The 21,485-nt window shown below is 39.2% G+C and overlaps 1 long non-coding RNA gene across 1 annotated transcript; it reads left to right on the top strand.

Moving 5' to 3' along the window:
* The first annotated feature begins 2,213 nt into the window (after positions 1 to 2,213).
* On the top strand, positions 2,214 to 11,524 carry LOC128314822 (uncharacterized). Its single transcript, XR_008296918.1, has 3 exons — positions 2,214 to 2,404; positions 8,978 to 9,086; positions 9,827 to 11,524. It is a non-coding gene; the product is annotated as an uncharacterized LOC128314822 (long non-coding RNA).
* The last annotated feature ends 9,961 nt before the right edge of the window (positions 11,525 to 21,485 follow it).

The raw sequence follows: 21,485 nt of genomic DNA, 5'->3' as shown, positions 1-21,485 counted from the left end.
GCAAACGTTCAACCGATATTTACATTATGAATTCTAGAAATCTTGTGATAAGCAGTGATTGACATTAGAACAGAAATGTTACTAATATGCAAGAAATATCAGCCAAAAGATGATTTTAGATTGAGAGAACACCTTGGGAAACAAAATAGAATGAACTGAGTTGGAACCGGGGGTAGTCTGCTCAGGCTGGAGGGGAGAGAGTGTTCTGTGCTTCTGTAGCCAGAAGAGTCGTTAGGGATGTCACAGGGAAGGTGGAGACAGGAATTCAGTTGGGGAGAGTGACAACCTCAGAATTTGAATACAAAGGGGATTGAGGGCTGCAATCTGGTTAGAAGAGGGGGTGGCTAGAAACTGTATTCACAGAGCACCTGGAATGAGATGAAGAAGGTGTGATGTGCTCAGATCGAGATGCTGGGCTCCTGGGACATAAGCCCTCACCCCCCACCTCAGGCTGAAGAGAGCTTACCTTCTGGGGGAGGGTAGGGGCTAGACCCACTGTGATATCCCCAGTGGCGGACTCCCAAGGGCACCAGATTTCTTGAGATGAATGAGAAACCCCTTCCCGGAGGGCATCTGTTGGCGTAAGCCTCCCAAATTAGACCAGACCTGCCCTCCTGGGCCCTCCTGAAGGATCTGTCCCTCGGAAAGGATTGTGGATGAGAAATTAAAAGCTCTGTTATGCTTTGGGGCTCAGGCCTAGGAGGGTGTGGAGGCTATGTGGTTGGCCTATTTCTAAAGCTTGAATTTCTTTTTCCCCCATCAAAAAAACCACTGAGAAAGAATTCAGCTCTCCCATCAGTGTCAAGTCCTAAATTACAAGACCTCCTTCTGACTGTCAGGTACTTGTCCTTCCTGTGGCCCAGGCCAGACTCTGTGCCTCCTGGCAGAGTGTCTTGAGTCTGCAGGTCACGAGGTACCCCTTGCCAGGGTCCCCAAACCACCTTGTGCCCAAAGGGCCGGACCCTGGCCTCTGGCCCCGCCTGAGCCGAGGATGGGGAGAGTTTCCACGGAGCAGGGTCTGGCTCGGTGGGCTGACCCCTGAGCACAACAGTGGGAGGAAGCCCTCCTACCCTCACTCTGGCAGCAGGCAGAGGTGGAGGGGTTCAGGGGTTGGCAGACTGGGAGTGATGGGACAGTTAGATGGGTGAATCTCCAGCTGCTTGAAGGATACCCAGTGGGGTAAGCGGATAACCCAGAGAAAAGTATCAGGCCCGTTACGTCTGTCTCAAACTTATTAGGATTCGGGTTTTTTTGTTTGGTTGGTTTTTTTTAACGGTTCCTTTCGGGGCGAACCAAGGCATATTTTTATGTCTTTCCATAGCCATTGTGATTTCTCATGAAATTTACTGAAAATAAAAGAAGGAAAAAGAAAACAGAGAGCAGGAAGACTATATGTATCCAGTCTGAGGCTCATGTAATCGGAAGTGTGGGATGTAAAAAGACTTCCTTGCCAAAAAAGAAACACTGTTGAAATGATACAGGGCGAATAAACCACAGGCCCCCAATTAACAGCAGTGTGGGACAGTGTCGGGCCACACACACAGAAGGCGGACTCTCCAGGCAAGGTTCAAGGAAGTTGAGAATTGGAAATTCTCAGAAAATAGATAGAAACAGGAATGAAGGGGGGGGGGGGGGAGGAGGGTGCAATTTGAGAAAGGACCTTTCAAATAATCTTAACTCGTCTGAACCAGATGGAATAGTCTTAATTCTCTAACACAGCAACTTGAGACAAAGCACATGTCTGCACCACAACAAACATTTTGGTAGGGAATAAACCAGGGCACATGTCCCAGGAAGCGGTGTTCATGTTGTCTGTGATCTTGCATTCAGCACGCCGGATGCTCTCCCCTCACACATCCCCCATGCTGGTGGACCATTTCAGCGATGCTGCTGCCCAAAATGTTTTGGAAGTTTTTAAACGAGGGTGACCAACTGTCCTAGGAGAGGACAGTGGGACGATCAAACCCAGGCAAGTGGGGTCATCTGGTAATCCTAGTTGAGATTCACTGGTTTGGGGCAGCCTTTGGCAATCCCCACACTTGTTCAGCCAAGGTCTCAGCCTAGCAGATGGTGTCTGTTCCCCAGGCCAATGACATGGACTTGGCCTAAGCCCCACGGAGAGACACTGTGGACAGAGCCTGAGGGAGATTTTTTTATACCAATGGTTAGATGTGACTAAGAGTCAAAGTGACACAGTGAGGCTTAAAGAGAAAAACACAGATTCTTTTTGTAATGGCCTTTACTAGTCTGTAGCTTTGTGAGCCCTGGGAGCTAACACCAAGGACCACAGTCTCATCCACAGAGACAAGGGCTTCAAGGACAGAGCAAGGGGCTGCCCTCAAGTGGCTTGGTGGGCACTGGGCATTGCCAATGGGACCATGTGGAAAACATCAAGGGTCTGTTGGTGAGTATATGCGAGAGGCTCCCAAGAACACTGGAGGCAATGAGGAGTCCCGGAAGGGAGAGAAGAAAGGATGGGGGATGGGGGCTTTAGATAAGGAGCAGAGTAAGTGGAGAAATAGGCCTGCAAGATTTCATAATTATTGTTCACATGATCTTATCAGTAATTACAAACTGAGGAGCCCAAAGAAATCTGGGCTGCATAAGAGTCTGGGAGAGCTGAGTAATGTAGTTATTGAGAAAAGCACATTAATTATCTTTTGGTGGATTACTGGGTGTCAGAAGTTGTGCTAGGAGTATGTGAACATGATTGTGTTTGAAACTTAAAGCAATTTGGGGGCACCCGGGTGGCTCAGTCAGAGTAAGCATCTGACTCTTAAACTCAGCTCAGGTCATCACCTCATGGGGTCGTGAGTTTGAGCCCTGAATTCTGCTCTGCACTGACAGTGTGGAGACTGCTTGGGATTCTCTCTCTCCCTCTCTCTCTGCCCCTTCCCCACTGTTTCTCATGAGCTCACTTGCTCTCAAGAATAAACATTAAAAAAAGAGAGAGAGAGAGAGAGAGAGAGAGAGATAAACTTAAAGCAGTTCTATGAAATAAATGTTATTACTATCCATTCCCATTTTAAAATAAGGCACAGAGAGGTGTAGGGACGTGCCCAAGGTCATACAGGCCTCCCAGCTTCTTTCTTAGTGGTTACATGAGGGTCATATTGCAAAGAGGTGAAGCCTTGGGGTCTGGAGCCAGGCTTCCTGGAAAGGAACCCTGGATTCCTTCATTTCCCACTTGGCTTGTTGTGATAATTTAATGCAATAAACTTAGAATAAGGCCTTGCACGTAGTAAGTGATAGATACATGTTGCCTATTGACTCATTGTTGATTGACTGTATCCATCACCGAAAGCATCACATGGAGAAGCTGGGGTTTCACACAGTCTGACTCCATTGTCTGAACTCTTCATTTTTGCTCCTGGTTGAGCCGGTGTCCCTGCTGTCTCGACCGCCAGCTGCTCCAGCACGGGGCTTTCTGCTGAACCAGTTCTTTTATCAACAGCTGGTACATTTCCTTCCTGCCTTTTTCTCTACAAACTGTGCACACCCCCAGGCTTAAATGGTTAAACGGTGACTGCAGGAATGTACGGCTACTGGATGCTTTTGCTGTTGTTACACATTTCAGGGCAGCTTTCTGGGCCCGTGGCCTTCCGTTACATTTTGACAGAACCGCCTGGAATAGAAGCGTGCCCCGGTTCTTTTCCTCAAGTGTCCTTACCCTGGGAGGGATCCCTGGAAGTGGGTCTCCCTGAGCTTCTCCACAGAGAAGTCTTCATCTTGTCTAGTCAGCTAGACATTTCCTCCCATTTGACATGGAATCTACTTAAATATAAAGAGGCTGCTTTTCTGGCAACCCGATTTATCTGCAAGAATGGAATCTTCAGTTCTTTAGCATTTGACACAACACCATATGCCTTTTCCAGAATTTCCTAGCATTCAACTGCTGTTCAGTTGCTGTCTTTCCCACGAGCTAAGTGTTAAGCTTGAAATAATAGATTTGCTAACAATTCTGCTTCTTTTATCTCGTATAGACACACTGTCATTTTGCAATAATCTTCCTGTGCTTGTGGGTATCTAAGATAAAAATGTTAGAATATGATTTTTATTTTCTGGGCAAAGCGGATACTAGTGATATCCAGCAGCTGGCTTGCCCATTCTTGCCCTCTCTCAAAACACAAGCTGACCCCAGCAGTGACTGTTTAAAGAAAAATCAGTTTTGGCTGTCAGAAATTCAAAGACCTTTCTAAAATATTTAATGTTTGTAATATACTGACATTCTCAGAGCCTCATTCATCAATTTATTTGTTACCACCAACTTCTAAAAATCGTTTTTCTTTAACTGATATCTATTTTAGCCACATGCAATTAACCAAATTCACCTTTCATTTTCTTCATTATAGACAACTTCTTTAATTATACAGTTTCTAGACGTGGCCACAGCTGAAAACATAGATTTAAATTCACTTAAAATAGTTTTATTTTTCTTGCATGCGATCCTTTAATTTTAATATTTTTCTTCTAAGTTCTAACAATGTTGCCAGAAGGAATGGTCCCTTTCATAATGAACATATTATGCACGATTGCAGGTTTTATTGGGGTAAACCCCTGTACACTTTGTAATTTCAGTGATATTTCAGATTGTTTCACTCAAGTAAGGTCTTAACTGCCTAGGACAAACCAACTAAAATTGAGTCCTTCCTCTCTCTCTTTTTTTTAATGTTTATTTATTTATATTGTGAGAGTGTGTGTGTGCGTGAGCAGGGGAAGGGTGGAGGAAGAGAGAGAGAGAAAGAGAGAGAGGGAAAGAGAGAATCCCAAGAGTCACCATGCTCAGTGTGGAGCCCCACAGTGGGCTCACCACTGTGAGATCATGACTTGAGCTGAAATCAAGAGTTAGACACTTAACTGACTGAACCACCCAGGCGCCCCTAAAATTGAGTCATTTCTGAGAACCAGTTTGTAAGAGGCACTTCCAGGACATAGATCCTGTTTAAGCACCTTTCTACAAGGATGAGGTCTCTAAGATTTCACTGATGTTCCCCATTGAGGTACTAGAATAATACGATGAATTTTGGTTAGATTCATGTACTTCTTGCCCATTCCTGAGCAAAGGGTTAGTAATTTGGAATTTAGCTGAGAGTGACTGAAATGAAATAAATTTGATGGATGCTTGAAAAATCCTGCCCGCTGACCCAGAGAATCAGAGAGACTTATCTTTGCCAAACATGATATTGCCTGCATGAGTGTTATTATGGGATGAATTGTGCCTCTCCCCAAAAGATAGGGTGAAATCCCAAACCTAGGCATCTGTGAACATGAACCTATTTGGCAACAGGTAATCAAGCAAAGATGATCTCTTTGCACCTGTAATCAAGCAAAGATGAAATCATTCTGAATAAAAATGGACCCTAAATCCAATTGGTCATGCTCTCATATAAAGAAGAAGGACACACGTGTGACAATAGAGGCAGAGACTGAAGTGACCCAGACTGGAGGGATCCACAAAGAACACCGCAGATGGCCGGCAACCACCAGAAGCTAGAAAGAGGCAGGGATGGATCCCTCCCTAGAGTCTTCGGCGGGAGCACGGCCCTGCCTAGATGTTGATTTTTGACTTTCTGGTCTCCAGAACTGTGACAGAATAAATTATTGTTGCTTTAAGTTACTCTGTTTGTGATAATGTGTTATGACAGCTCTAGTAAACTAATATAGATGTGAAGTTCAAATTTTCATTTCCTATGTAATTTAGCAATTGTTGTAAAAACTCATCCCGAATAAGTGCTACTTTTGAATGCCTTGATGCAACACATACAAAAAATTCTCTAACACTATTTCCACCTGTATTGCACACATACACACACACACACACACACACACACACTCACTCACTCACTCACAGAAGATACATTCATTAACAAAATGTCACAAACTCCATAAGGAAGCAGTCTTCCATAAAGAGGAGACAGTGAACAAAGTATAGAGGAAGATCAGAATCCACACCACCAGAATTCAGGATAAGTAAGAGACCACAAAAGAAGTCGGGTTTGAAACTATTCAGAAATATGAAGAAAAAATATGACACTATGAGAAAAGAACTGGCAGTTTTAGAAAAAAATTAGAATTTCTAGACTCTAAGATGAAATAAAATAAAAATTCCAGTGAGTTAAATGAAAAACTTAATGGACAGGTTAAATAACTTAAATACAATTAAATACGGATACAGATCTGAGTAAAGTTATAAGAGGACTGGGGGTGGAGACACCTGGGTGGCTCAGTCGGTTAAGTGTCCAATTCTGGGCTTAGGCTCAGGTCATGATCCCATGGTTTGTGGGTTTGAGCCCCACATCAGACTCCACGCTGACAGAGTGGAGCCTGCTAGGGATTCTCTCTCCCCCCCCCCCGCCCCTCCCCCACTTGTGCTATCTCTCTCTCTCTCTCTCTCTCTCTCTCTCTCTCTCTCTGTCAAAATAAATAAACTTAAAAACATTTAAAAAGAAAAAGCGGACTGGGGTGCCTGGGTGACTCAGTCAGTTAAACCTTCGACTTCAGCTCAGGTCACGATCACATGGTTTGTGAATTTGAGTACTGCATCAGTCTCTCCACTGACAATACGGAGCCTTCTTGGGATTCTCTCTCTGCCTCTCTCTCGCTCTCGCTCTCGCTCCCTCTCTCTCTCTCTCTCTCAAAATAAACAAGAAAACTTTAAAAACAAACTTATAAGAGGGACTAATTGTGGAATTAAAGAAAAGTTACTTCTATAACTTTGCAAGGGATCTTAAATACTTTATTCTCTACAGTATTAGACAGTAAAGAAATGAATGTCACCTCTGTTTACTTTGCTACTACCACAATTTTAAGTCAAAGGGGCTCAGACAAAATTCCAAAGAATTTTTCTACTCTGGTTGAAATGGATTGATTCTGAATGAGCAACTCCTCTCCTAGACACCAACTTGTCATTCTTCCCTTCACAGCTATGTATGCAACATGAGTTTAAAGGCAACACAGAAGATCTATAGCCAAAGCATTCTTTCTTTTAGCATTAATATGAAGCTAACATATAAATGCATAAAGTCTCAAAGTTTAGTAACATCTGATTCAGTAAATCACCGAGCAAACATCTAACACAATTCAAGAAGTGCTGTACGGAATGGCTTATGGCAAACTCTGGCTTCAGCTGCTCTAACCTGAGAGGCAGGGGAGTCAGAGATGGCTGCTTTAGGAGCTCGCCCTGGGCTCAAGGACAGCTAGTCAACAGTGATGAGTCATGATGACAGGTGCTAGAAATTTTAAATCAACAAAGGAAACTTAGTTTGTCACCAGTAGAAGGAGAAGTTCTGGAAGATCTGGCTAAGCCCTTGTACCCAAATTCCTTCTCTCCCGCTCCTTTCTTCTTTTTCCTCTCTTGGCTTACTCATTTGTTTACATGGATTAGTGAGATATTAACTAAGTAAGAGTTCATAGATATAGTAACAAGAAAGAAGATAATGACTGAAGTTTGAAAAACACTGGTTTAATGCTACCCTTCAAAACTTGCAAATGGAATATCACTGCAGATCCAGTAAGATACTGGACACTTTCTTTGTAAGTGTATACATTCTGTTTGAAAGTATAGATATCAATTGAATCTAAAGTTAAACTTGAATAATAATGAGGCAAAAATAATTGCTGTTGCTAGTTTTTAAAGAATAAAGTGGTGAGATTTCCATTGGAAGAATTTTAATTGATTATAATAGCATATATGCATATCTGTGACCTCAGTATAAATTACAGGAAGGATTGCCAATCAATGAAAAAGAGCTGAATAAGTTAATAATCATGTGGGCAAAATGAATAATTTTTGCAAGAAATAGAAACAAGCTTATTCTCTTACACTTCAAGCTGAAATATATCCTGAATAGATCCAAGGTTTAATCAAACAACAACAAAACCCTGAAAGAACGTACAGATTAATATGAAAAATCCCATTTTTGGTCATTAACAAAGCACTTTAAACACAGCTTCTGTGAGGAGCAGCTATTGAGAAGATCAGGGGTATTGGAATCAAGAAAAGAGTGCTACCCTATATGACAAAGATCAAGTAGAGACAAAAGAATTTAGTAAAAGGCTGAATATGCAATACCCCAAATTTGATATTTATGTTCCATTTGATTCAAAAATTAGACTAATATGGCTTACAAAGTTATATATGATAGAGCAAGATAAAATAATTTAAAAATAAATAAAAGGGTAAAGGAAAAATAACTATAATTGTATAATATTATATAGAATAGTAAACTATTTTATATTACTATATGTTCTAAGTCATGTTTTAAATTTAGATACACTTTCTAAAAGTATTGCTGTGGCTATAAGGTTCCCAAAGCAAGTAGGAAGGCTGCACATGGTCATCCATGGAATTTCCATAAAATCACATCATTAGCTTCAAATTTAGAATTTTTTTATAGATTAGAAAAGACTAATTAGAGGATATAATAGCCAGAGTTTTAATGGTAGTCGCAATTGTAATAGTGACAAAAATTTTCAAGCTAGCACTCTTACTTTTTTTAAAGAATCAGAATATTCAACTACTGTGCAATGGATACTCAATAAACGGATATTAAATGATCAGTTAGCACCCACATTTTGAAACATATTTTGGCAGCATGGAAGAACTTTAAATAAGTTCATGTTCTGTCCCTGAATTCCACTTCTAGGAAAATGTCACAGGAAATGATTGTAGATGCAAACAAAGACTTACGCTCAAGGTAAATTACAGAACTATACTGGTAAGAAATTGGGAACAAATTACACGTTCAACAAAGGAAGAATTGTTATGTTACACCCATTTAATGGACTATTTCACAAGCATTAAAATAATGTGATCGTTTTTCAAAGATACAATGTTATGTTTAAAAGTCATAAAATACCCTATGATCTCAGCAAAATAATGACACAAACTAAATAATAGATACTTGGGTATGAATTCAGTGATTCTTTTTTCTTTAAGTTTTCCGATTTTTCCATTTTGTTTTCTATGGATGTATAGGTCTTTTTAAAGCAGTGAATATTTTCTTCTGTTTTGAAGAACTTTTCTGCGAATGGGAGAAGAGGCATGCCACACAGGAGATGGGTTTTTGTTGGTTCGCTGGGATTGGGTGAGTGTGCATGCATGTGCATGTGCGTGCCTGTGTGTTTTAGATAGGAAAGATGGCAGTTTGTGCTAAGGGAGTGAAACATTCTGAAAACATGTCAAATGGGGTTAATCAAAAGATCAGTCCTGGCCTCACTGCTGATAGAAGGGGATGGGATTAGGTTAGGCTAGAGAGATGAACCTTGAGGAAGGAAATAAGCGAGGGTGCACAGATACAGAAAAATTTAAGGAAAGGAACAAAATCTTAGGGTGGGACTGTTGGCCCAGAAATCTTGAGGGAAGCCAGTGAGGATGTCCAAGGGATTCCGAGAGGCAGGAGGGGTAAGCAGAAGGCCTTGAGGCTGGGGGTTGATGTTTTCCAGAGTCTAGTTTGTTGCTGTATTCCAGCAAACTGTCTTTTTATCAGTGAGTCAGGTGGTTTGTGAGCCATGCTGTATGAAATCTTAGAGGAGATGTCATATGACACATGAGACTTGCATGACTACTAACACTCCTAAGACTTGAAAAACAAGACTGGAGACAGAGGAGGTGAGCCTCCACTTAGAGTTTTAGGACTTGAATACAGGTGAGAACTTCAGAGGCAGGAAGGTCCTGATGGTGGCACGTAGGGACACAATTACTGAAGCCCCTCGTTGAGGAGAAGCATGCGTGAATGTAGTGGAGATCAGAACACTAAGGAACTCTGTGGTTTGGTTTTTGGGAATCCTCCATGTAGTTTGTTAACAAAAATGTTCTATGTCTTAGGCAATGTTTCCCAAACTCGCATTCCGTGGAGCAAGGCTCTGCAGTCATAAGAAATACTGAGGAACAACAGGACAAGAAAGTATTCCATGATCAGGTCATGCAGTGAAATGCTGGCTTCTAAAAAAGCAGGAAGAGTTGCTTATTCCGTATCTTCACGAATCTTTTATATACCACTGTGTTTTATGAATGTCTAATGAAGAGAATTTAGCATGGTTCTCAAATGCATTTAACTCGAGGAAACTTTTCTCCTAAAAACATTTTAACATCTCTTGAACTAACGTTCTGCAGGGAGGGGAAGGGAAAGTAGGAAGGAAGAGGAGAGAAGAGAAAAGAGAAGAAGCAGGATGTGGATTTACAAACACACACTGGCCAAGGTGACGCCACCAGAGCCCTCCTCTCCTGGTCTTGTGTTTCCTGTCCCCTCCTGCCACCCACACACACTGCCCACTTCTGCACAGTGGACAGAAGCACTTCACAGGTCCCCTGTACAGTTTCTCAACAGCTACAAGTTCCCATCAATGTTTCTGCTTGTTCATCATAGATTATTCCAGAATTTAATGGGATAATTCAAAGTTTTCTCATTTTTTTAATGTTTATTTTTGAGAGAGAGACAGAGTGTGAGTGGGGGAGGGACGGAGAGAGAGGGAGACACAGGATCCAAAGCAGGCTGCAGGCTCTGAGTTGTCAGCACAGGGTCTGACGTGGGGCTTGAACCCACAAACCGTGAGATCATGACTTGAGCCAAGTTGGTTGTTCAACCGACTGAGCCCCCCAGGCACCCCAAAGATTTCTCATTTTTTACTAGCAGTCTCAGTATATTCTGTTTTCCAAAAAATTTTTTAAAAATTTCTTTAATACGTATTGAACTTCACTAACTGCTTTTGGGCATTTATCAAAGTAACAATTTTTTCATGTGTCTGTTAGTCATCTGGATGTCTTCTTTGGAAAAGTGTCTATTCATGTCTTCTGCACATTTCTTAACCGGATTATTTGTGGTTTTTTGGGTGTTGCCTTTGAAAAGTTCTTAATAAATTTTGGATACTAACCCCTTTATCTGGTATGTCCTTTGCAAATAACATGAAAAGATGCCCAACATCACTCATCATCAGGGAAATTCAAATCAAAACCATGATGAGATACCACCTCACAGCTGTCAGAATGGCTAACATTAACAACACAAGAAACAATAGATGTTGGTGAGGATACAGAGAAAGGGGAATACTTTTGCACTGTTGGTGGAAATGCAAACTGGTGCAGCCACTCTGGAGAAAAGTATGGAGGTTCTTCAAACCCTATGATCCAGCATTGTGGTACTAGGTATTTACACAAAGGATAAAAAAATACAGAGTCAAAGGAGTACGTGCACCCCAATGTTTATAGCAGCATTATCAACAACAGCCAAACTATGGAAGGAGCCCAAGTGTCCATCAGCTGATGAATGGATAAAGAAGAAGTGGTATATAAATACAATGGAATATTACTCAGCCATCAAAAAAAGTAACTCTCGCTATCTGAATGACATGGATAGAGCTAAAATATATTATGCTAAGCAAAATAAGTCAGTCAGAGAAAGACAAATGCCATATGATTTCACTCATATGCAGAATTTAGGAAACAAAACAGATGAACTTATGGGAAGGGGGGGAAAAAAGATGGAGGGAAACAAACCATAAAAGACTCTTAACTACAGAGAACAAACTAAGGGTTGATGGAGAGCGGTGGGTGAGGGATGGGCTAGGTGGGTGATGGGTATTAAGAAGGGCACTTGTTATGATGAACTCTAGGTGTTATATGTAAGTGATGAATTACTGAATTCTACTTCTGAAACCACGATTACTAATATTAGTAATTAAAAAATAATTTAAATAAAAATTTGGAAAAAAAATAAAATGCAAAAAAAAATAAAGTAACAAATTTCCTTTTCATCTGTGAATTACAGTCATTGATTTCTATCTACTATTGAACCTTCTTGACATTTCTTGGTAAACTCTAATTTGGGTGGTGATGCATTCTTTAGTATGTTTTTTAAAATATGCCAATAGGTTAAGTGTGGCTAATTTTTCATTTAGAAGGTTTTTCTTCTGTGCTCATAAAACTGACCTATATATTTACTTTCTTACACTGTTTTTGTCTATTTTGTTATTAGAGCCATGCTGGCCATATGAAGTTGAGTAGAGTGGCTTCCTACCATCATCTGTGCTCTGGAATTAAATATATATATATATATATATATATATATATATATATATATATATATATATCATATAGGAATTATGAGTCCCTGAAGGTTGGTGTAGCTTATGCAAAAGTACCTGGGCCTGGTGCTTTTTGATAACATTTTACTTTTTTCTAGATTGGTTTATTGACATCAGCCTTCTACATCATCTTCAGACAAATTTGTAAATTTTATTTTCCTAGAAAATTATTCATTCCAACGTATTTTCAAACGTATTGAAATAAAGTTGTACATCAGTTACAATTTTCAAAGACATTTGTTCTTTAAAAAAGTAAAATATGTACTTGGTACAATCAAATCATTAAAAGGGGCATATATGGTAGACAATGTGCCCCTCTTCCCCCTACTTACAGTTTCCATTTCTCCCTGCAACTCACAGGCTATCAGTTTTATAAGTTTCTTATTGGATCTCCATGTAGAGATAGTTTATGCGTGTGTGTGTGTGTGTGTGTGTGTGTGTGTAGACTTGCAGATATCTTCTTTTTAAAATTACAGAGGTGAACATATTATATACATTGTTCTGCACCTTAATCTTTTCATTTATTTTTTGAAGATAGTTACATATCAGAGCTTACAGAAGTGTGCTTTTTAATGGAAACAAAATATGGCAACTACTGTACCATGATTTATTCAGTCTGTCCTCTTATTTTCAGTCTTTAGTTCTTTAATTAATAGCAGAATCTCTTATTCTCCATTTATATTAACTAATGGGGTTCTTACAAAATAAGAATAAATGAGATTAATACATTTTACATGTTAATGAGGAACCCCACCTCCTCAAAGCTGTTACCCAAGACAATGAAGTAACACGGGCACAGGGCAGAAATTGACTCCAGAGGGTCACTGGCATATCCTACCCACAGTAGCAACTAAACTACTATAGATATAGAATGAAGGCCTTGACTAAACAGACAATCTATGGATACACAATTAGTTGGAGCAAGAGAATTTAGTAAGTCATAGGCACCACCTTCTGACTACATTCAAGGAGTTCATCAGTCTGTTTGCCCGTGCCAGGTCCATCCCCCACATACTTCCTAAGTGCCAGTCATGGCACTGGGTGGGTACTGTAGATAACAGAAAAGGAACAAAAGCTCTACTTTGGGTTTCACAGTCCTGACATTGTTTTGCATCAGTCCTATTCTCTACTATTGCTCGCGGGAATAAAGGAGAAGGAAAAACAAAGAAAGGATGGGTAGCGTGAAAGTATCTGTGATGGAGTGTATAATGTTAAGGGTAAGAGACCTGTGTGGAAAGACATGTTTTCATTGTTTGACCCTCTGGTGATTGAAAATCAATGCTGTAACTGAAACAAAGTTGATATAATTGTCCCATTATTCCACATTGCTTATAGTTTTACTGGAAGATTAATAGGAATTTTTGATGCACACATATGTCCACTTGGATCCCATATGCGCAGAATATGGCAGCAGAGTAGACCTTTCTAGGTGTGCTAGTGAACAGAGATGTGAAAGCAATTTGCCTGACCACTGCCTGGGTTCTTGAAGGTGTGTATTTAGTCCAAAATGATGCTTAAGTTCATTGTGTCTCATCTTCTCATCAGCAAAAATAATACTTTTGCACCATTTACTTTTATTTTAGATGCATCTGGATTGCTATACTTTCTACTTTGGAAAAGAGTTCACATTGTGAATCATTCCCTGAATTATTCCATAGGCTGACTTACACCAAGTTTAGAATTCAGAATTTTTTGAACATTATTAGGTTGCCCAGTTAAATAAAATGTGGGTTTCTTTGCACAGATTCTACCATAATTTAGAAATTCACAATTCATCATATGCTTCTGATTCACTTCCACCTCAATCATCAAAATATAATCATGTAATAGACATCTGATCTTAGGATACTTTTTAAAATTTAAAGCCTTTTAGAAGCAGTAAACATCATTTTGTCAGTGGCAAGGCAGCTAAAACACCAAAGAATTTAGATTTGATTCTGAAATTTGAACTGTAGCTAAAATAGCCCAGCAAGTTCTTCCATCCGTTCCTGAACCATGCTTACTGCCCTTCTAACTAAGTGAGGTTTTCCATTATTTTTAATTGAACAGGGCCCCAGTAATGTTTCCAATCCCACAATGAGTAAACACAAAGAACGAGGTGGACTCCACCCTTTCAGAGAATGGTTTTGCCTTATACCACAAACATGGCAAGCTTGAAGACCTTAGAATAACATCTGTTTGAGAACCGCAGGTTGCTAACAAATAAATAGTTAAGACCCAATTACTTTGGTATCTCCACAGAAACAGTAATAGGTACATCAAGTCTCTCCCTCAACTGTGGCTCAGTCCAGACCGCCGAGCAAATCTCCATTGTCCTGGAGATGAAGGGAACAGAGAAATGGCCAACAACAATGTCACTAATATATGACATTTTATTCCAAGCACAATAGGCAACTGGAACAATTCTTGTACTCTAAAATCTTGCCCTGGACCTAAAACACAAAACAAATTTTCATCATTAAATACTATAATTTTGCATTATCTCCAAGTACAAGTGGAGAGTCTGGAGGGAGAGAGGAAGAGAGAGAGAGAGAAAGAGAGAGAGAGATGACTAAATCACACTTTCCTAAGATTCCAGATGATGTGACAATGGTACAACCAAATCCTGTGTGAAATCCAGAAACCAGTGCCACTGAGAATCTTCACTTACAATTCCTAGTATACAATAGTCACCCAATTAAAACAAACATAAACTGACCTCCTCTCTCATGGGCTGATCATACTGAGTCCCCTGGAAGCAAAGGAGGACTGGATTCTCCTGTGCTAGATCCAGCTGTTCCTAGGTGTCTCTGATGTGTCAGAGCTCTACTTTAAGAAGTGTGAGAGCTGTCTGTCTGCGAGGAAGTATTTCCCAAATTCTCACAGTAGATGTGCCTCTCCAGAGATGCTTGACAGTTACTGTTCTCTGTAAGCATCTCTGTTCTCAAATTTAATTTGGAAGTCATATGCATGTATTTAATTAATTCTATGAATAATCTTTAAAGACAGAGCAGTTACAAAGCATGCAAGAGGCAAGGGGAAACTTTCTATAAGGATTTTCCTTAAATCAGTCAATCGTACAAGCAATAGCCTCATCTATTTTCCCCCTTAGTCCTCTCTAAACAATTTCTCTTCATGGCCCATGATTCCATGACTTAAGATATGTTTGGCACCCAAAATACTTTGGGTCAAGAGAATTTACTTTCTTGGCCTATGGATAGCTTGGCTTATGGATAGTTTCCAGTCGAGGTCACGTCAGGTGCCCAGCATATTTTCTCTGAGGTTAGGGAGCACTGGAATTGTCCCTGACATCTACCAGAAGCTCTGGGTCCATCAGACAGCATCGTTGAGCCTAAAGAGAGCACTGTGGTACGTCCACGAATTTATGTGATTTACTTCCCACAGAAACAGTCAATCGGCAGGGACTACAAATAGTTCCTAGTCTCTAATTTCACTAATGTAGACCCACAATTTTAGTATAAAATCATAAATGGCTGTTTAACACCAGCAAATACAAAGTGAGCTTGTATTAACAACGTAGATGTTATTTTCAACCTTGGGCCCTATTGCTGACTGTGTTTGTGCTACTTTACCGTCGTTTTAACTATCCTGGGCTAAGGGTTTTTCTTTTCTTTTCTCTCCTGTTCCTTCCCCCACCCTCAACTTTTCTGGCTACATTTAAAATTTGATTGATTTATGGTGCTTTTTTAAAAATTGCTTGTGTAGTTTGGTTGAGGTATAGATAGTTGTCCTCTTTTATTGGTGTATTTAATTGGTCGTTCCCATGGTAACATTTTTAGTACATTTTTTTTAGAAGGTTGAAGGATGCTTTGGGGCTTTTGTGTGGTGGTCTGTTAATCTTCAACAGACCCTAACAGGATTCCTTTGTGCCTTTTCCTCCTCTTTTGAGTGACTTGACTTCCTTAACCCTTCTGAGGCTAAGTGCCATTGTTCCTTTCTTTTCTTCTATTTTTTTTAAGCAGGCTTCACACTTAGCACAGAGCCCAACGTGGGGCTTGAACTCACATTCCCTGAGATTCAGACCTGAGCTGAGATCAAGGGTTGGATGCCTAACTGACTGAGCCACCCAGGTGCCCCTGAGTCCAGTTGTGTGTAAACACCACCATCTGTACACAATGGTTGTCTGACAGGAGCTGCAGTGTGGTGGCCAGTCTGTAACCACAGAATCATGATCATGAGAGATTCAAAACAGAAGCTATAAAGAGGCATCTGAAACTTTCATGCTGTAATAATGAAGTTTATACAACACAATGTGGTTGGCTATTTATTTTATATTTGGTCGTCAATAAAGGATGTGCAGCTTTCTTATTTATTCTTTTATAGATTCTTTTTCTTTTCTTTTCTTTCCTTTTCTTTTCTTTTCTTTTCTTTTCTTTTCTTTTCTTTTCTTTTCTTTTCTTTTCTTTTCTTTTCTTTTCTTTTCTTCTCTTTTCTTTTCCTTTTTACCTAATTGCTATTGAGTGACTATTCTCAGTCAGCTGCTTTCTGAGAGAGTTAGTTAGGTCTTGTATGTTTAAAGGATGCTATGAGGCAGAAGAAATGAAATAATTTATGAAACACATAGAGATGTTTGTTCACTTAAACATATCCAATCAGCAAAGGATGGCTCTGAAATCTGGTAACAAGTATAATGACCTTTGAAAATAATAAGTTTATGGGACACCTGGGTGGCTCTGTCAGTTAAGCGTCCAACTCTTGATTTCGGATCAGGTCATGATCTCACAGTTTGTGGGTTTGAGCCCTGCGTCAGGCTCTGCGCTGACAGCATGCGGAGCCTGCTTGAGATTCCCTCTCTCTTGCTCTCTCTGCCCTTCCCCTGCTTGTGCTCTCTCTCTCTCTCTCAAAATAAATAAATAAACCATGAAAAAATATTAAAAAAAAAAAGTAAATACAAGTTTCATGGTATAACCTCTTTGGAAGATTCTTTGGTGGTTTCCTACAAAACTAAACAAATTCTTACCATACAATCCAGCAATTGTGCTCCTTGGGATTTACCCAGAGGAGCTGAAAACTTTTGTCCACACAAAACCTGGCATGCTTATGGATGTTTAGAACAGCTTTATTCATAATTGCCAAAACATGGAAGCCAATAAGATGTCTATCAGCAGATGAGTGGATAAATAAACCATGGTACATTCAGGTAATGGAATATGATTCAGGGTCAAAAAGAAATGAGCCACGAAGTCATGAGATGACATGGAGGAATCCTAAATGCATATTACAAAGTGAAGGAAAAAAAACAACCTGTAAAGGCTACATCCTGTATGATTTCAACTACATGACATGCGGGAAGAGGTAAAAACTAGAGACAGATCAATCCTTGTCAGGGGTTTGTGTGGGAGGAGAGATGAATAGTGAGATCACAGAGCATTTTTAGGACAGTGAAAATACTCTGCATGATATTATTATAATGGATACATGTCATTATACATTTGTCTGAACTTGTAGAAAGTACACCACCAAAAGTGAACCCTAAGATAAACTATGGCCTTAGAGTGATTCTGATGTGTCGATCACTGTGGGTTCATGCTTGGTAAAAAAATGTGCCACTCTGGTGAGTGATGTTGATGATGGAGGAGGCTGTGCTTGTGTGGGGACAGCAGGTACACAGAAATCTCTGTACCTTCCTCTCAATTATGTTGTTAACCTAAAATGGCTCTAAAAAACCCAAAATCTTTAAAAACTGCAAATTTCAGATCTCAAGGTAATTCAAATGTGAAGTGTCTATTCATATGTATTTAAATGTTACTTGTTGAAATAATGGCATAGAAGAATTATATTTTTTGCTATTATTTTTAATAATAGTCATAAGCTAAAATATATACCATACCCATTCTAGGTTATAAAAGAACTTCTCATGGATTCTTTGTTAATCCTGATGCACTTAGAAGAGATCACACGTGACTCAAGATTCAAATGTGGCAATCATGCAACATATTCTAGCTCTCTGCTTTCTCTCTCCTTGATTTTAGTGAAGAAAAGGGCTGCAAAATACTGACCCAAGGAGGGTATCTATACTACTGTTTATACGTAATATAAACTCTCATTGCATGAAATGGAAAATTGCTAAAACAATTATCAAAATTATATGTTCTTATGTATCATCAAATAATCTATGCAAACAAAAGGAGACATTTTATTTTATTTTATGTTTTTTGAAAGGAGACATTTTAAATTAGGCATTGCTTTAGTCAATTTCAGTGGGAGGACTAGTTGTTCAGATATTTGTCCTTCCAGTAATGCAAGGATCTTATAATGGATTATAGGATCTCCAAATGGTTTTATAGCAATAGCATTTTTTCAGAATAATTATATTGTCAGAAATCATATATCAAAATTAAAGGATGTGGAACTGAAATAGAGCTGATACCTGGCAGAAAACTGTGATAGGAAAAGAACCGTCCCTTATCCTTCTTTATATTCCTTAGGCATGCACATTCCATCTGGCAGGGTGAGTGCCGGGCCTGTGCTAAGCATTTTGTATGCATCGTTGCTTTCGAGATGTCAAGGAGGCCAGCACAAGGACTGAGTATGTGGGAGTTGGGTTCAGACGGCACTCAGGTTGAATCCTGCTTCTGCTAATTACTATCTGTGTCCAAATGGGAAAATTACCTAGTTTTTGTGGATCTCAGTTTCCTCATCTGTACAATGGGGACAATAATAGCGTCTACTTCATTGGGTTCTTTTGAGGCACGAAGGACAGAAGTATGACTTGAGAAGGTTACTTGTGTTTAACTTTAGTATTTCTGAGTCTCATAGTAGCAAGGAGAAATAAAGGACGGAATGACAATGTAAATGGTATACAACAAGGTGTTTTCTCTATGAAAAAGTGCTTTTATGAACTGGGACCAGAGAAACACTTTTCCTATTTAGGTTATAAAATTAAATAATTATAATAGAACCTGGGGAGAAAAGCACTAGGACCCCAAATACAAGTTTGCAATAGAGAACCTTACTTAATGTAGCATTTACTCTTTGGAATTTTGCCCAGTCACTAATTTACTATTCATACTAAGATTCTTATATAGTATGGAGGTCCTAGTATGTATTCATAATGCCAGAGATTAAATCCTGTATCATTATAAGGAGGACTATTAGCTCTCAACTAATTCCAATAGATGCTGCCATCTGATGATATGGCTCTGCATTGTTTTCTTGAATCACAGAAAGACAAAATTATTAGCATATAGTTCAGTCTCAGCACAAGTTAGCAAAGATGAAAGGTTAGCATTTGGTATAGAGATTTGGATAAATTTATACAATCAGCAGGTGTTTGTATATTGAACACTTAGAAAAATGCACACATGTCCTCCATTAAGAATTAAATGCTGAAAATCTCTTTTGTCATTTGCTTTTGACATCAAGAAGACACTGTAAATGTTTTTAGTATAAAAATATATTATAAAAGAATATTGTAGGCACATTAGAGGAAATTTTTAAGTCTATAAAAAAATTAAAATTATCCTTAGTGCACTAATCTTAGTTCCTATTTACTTTAGACCTTGTTTAGGTTCAAGATAGAATCATGTGGTAATTCTCTTATAAAATTGACATTTTACACTCAATATACTATAAACTTTCTGTATCATTATATGTTCTCCTAGAACCATATTATAAGTAGTTACACCTAATTACTTTTTATGAAACACTTTGTTTCACTGTCAATACCTTAATTATTTGTATTGAGTGATTCCTCTTTTGTTTTAAATATTTCACCACTAGAAACAAACTCTTATAGCTAAACCTTTATACTAATTTATCATTGCTCAGTTTGCATAAGTTTTTGCAAGTTAAATAGGCAAGTTACAGGGTATGTAGATTTCCTTGGCTTCTGCTATATGGTGTTATATATGCAATTATTAAGTACAAATAGTTCATAATTTGAGAATTCTTTTTCTCATTAGTACTACCATAGATGTTTTGCTTATAAGTTTTGGTTGGCATAAAATATCCAAGGGGAAAGAAACCACTCATTAGCTTTTTAGCCCCATAGTGTGGTATCTTCTGAAAGGCAAAAGGGTGTACAAGAGACCCCACTTTACTAGGGGAAGATACAAGAGAAAACCCAGTGTGAAAGCCTCATAAGGCATTGGCTTACAAAACTGAATGCCTCGCTGCCTCCACACAAAAACAGGGGTTTTAACAAATAACATTCTCCACGTAATCAATTCTTCCCAAACTGTACTTTTCTCAGTAGTTAAGGAAATAATCCAGAGACCCCAACTGTGTGCATGATATTTTCTCCCTCCCAGTGCCTCACGGGCACAAATGCAATGTCTAGAGGAACTGAGCTACGTTGGGTTTCGAATATATATTCAGGAAGTGACTAAGAAGAATACTTGACAGCCTGCACGTGACAGTCCTTGGAAGGCCTGGGGAATAGGAGAGGGAGCATCTCATGATTGTGAATTGTGTGGGATGAGGGACTGTAAATAGACTTTGAAGAGTAGTGTTTATTTTGGCAGAAAGATTGCTAACAAGAAGGGTCATAATATCATGAACTTATATGACCATGGCAAGACATCACATTTAACTACCTGGTCCTGGGTTTTTGAGCATGAGTGTGCACACATCTCAGTTTAGAAATAAATTGATATGTGTGGGCTGAAGTTTTAACAGACCCCATCCGTTGGGGTTAAAAATCATCTGCTCCCAGCAAAATTCAACTTTCTGTTTTCTTTCTTTTTCTTTTTTTTCTTTTGGTGAGGGACAGAACAGGAGGAAAAGGGAAGGGAGACCAGCTTTAAATGACTTATAAAAAGACTCAGAAAAAAAACTTTCTGGACATCAAAAAGCTCTTACAAAACAGGCTTTTAATGATTTAAGTGTAAATGAATCAAAAACATATGGATAACATTTTCTTTTAAAATACTCTTGGGTTTAAAAAATTAAGGGGAAAAGTAAATGGAAGAGAATGTTTTAGATTTGGTGGAGCAAAAAAACATTTTAGAAAATAGCCTGAGGAGTTTGAGACACCCCGGTAACATTTGGGGTTGTGCTCACGCTCAACCCTAACTGGAGGAAGAACGTTACATTGGCTTTAGTCCCTACATCCAGGAGCCCTACTCAGCAGCTACTCACACACGTGAGGTATGACAAGTAGAGCCACCTTCCATGATACACGCTTTGACGTTGAATCTGGGGAAGTGTGTCAGGGACTGATACTGAGGGAATGTAGGTTGCATTTGCAGACCTCGGATATTGGAAAATCCAACATGCAACTGCAAATTGCTACTGGGATGGAAGTAGATGTGATATAATCCACCTGGGGAGGAATGAGGCATATCTGAGGTCTTGTCACATAAGCATGAACCAGATTCCATATTCCTTTGAGTTTGCAAGCTCATACATCTTGGATGTAAAGTAATAAGACTTTATCGAAATATGTAAATCATTTTATTTCT

Source organism: Acinonyx jubatus, chromosome A2 (assembly GCF_027475565.1).
Source record: "Acinonyx jubatus isolate Ajub_Pintada_27869175 chromosome A2, VMU_Ajub_asm_v1.0, whole genome shotgun sequence".
In the NCBI taxonomy this organism is placed as follows: domain Eukaryota; kingdom Metazoa; phylum Chordata; class Mammalia; order Carnivora; family Felidae; genus Acinonyx; species Acinonyx jubatus.
This window is presented reverse-complemented; position numbering and strand designations above follow the sequence as displayed.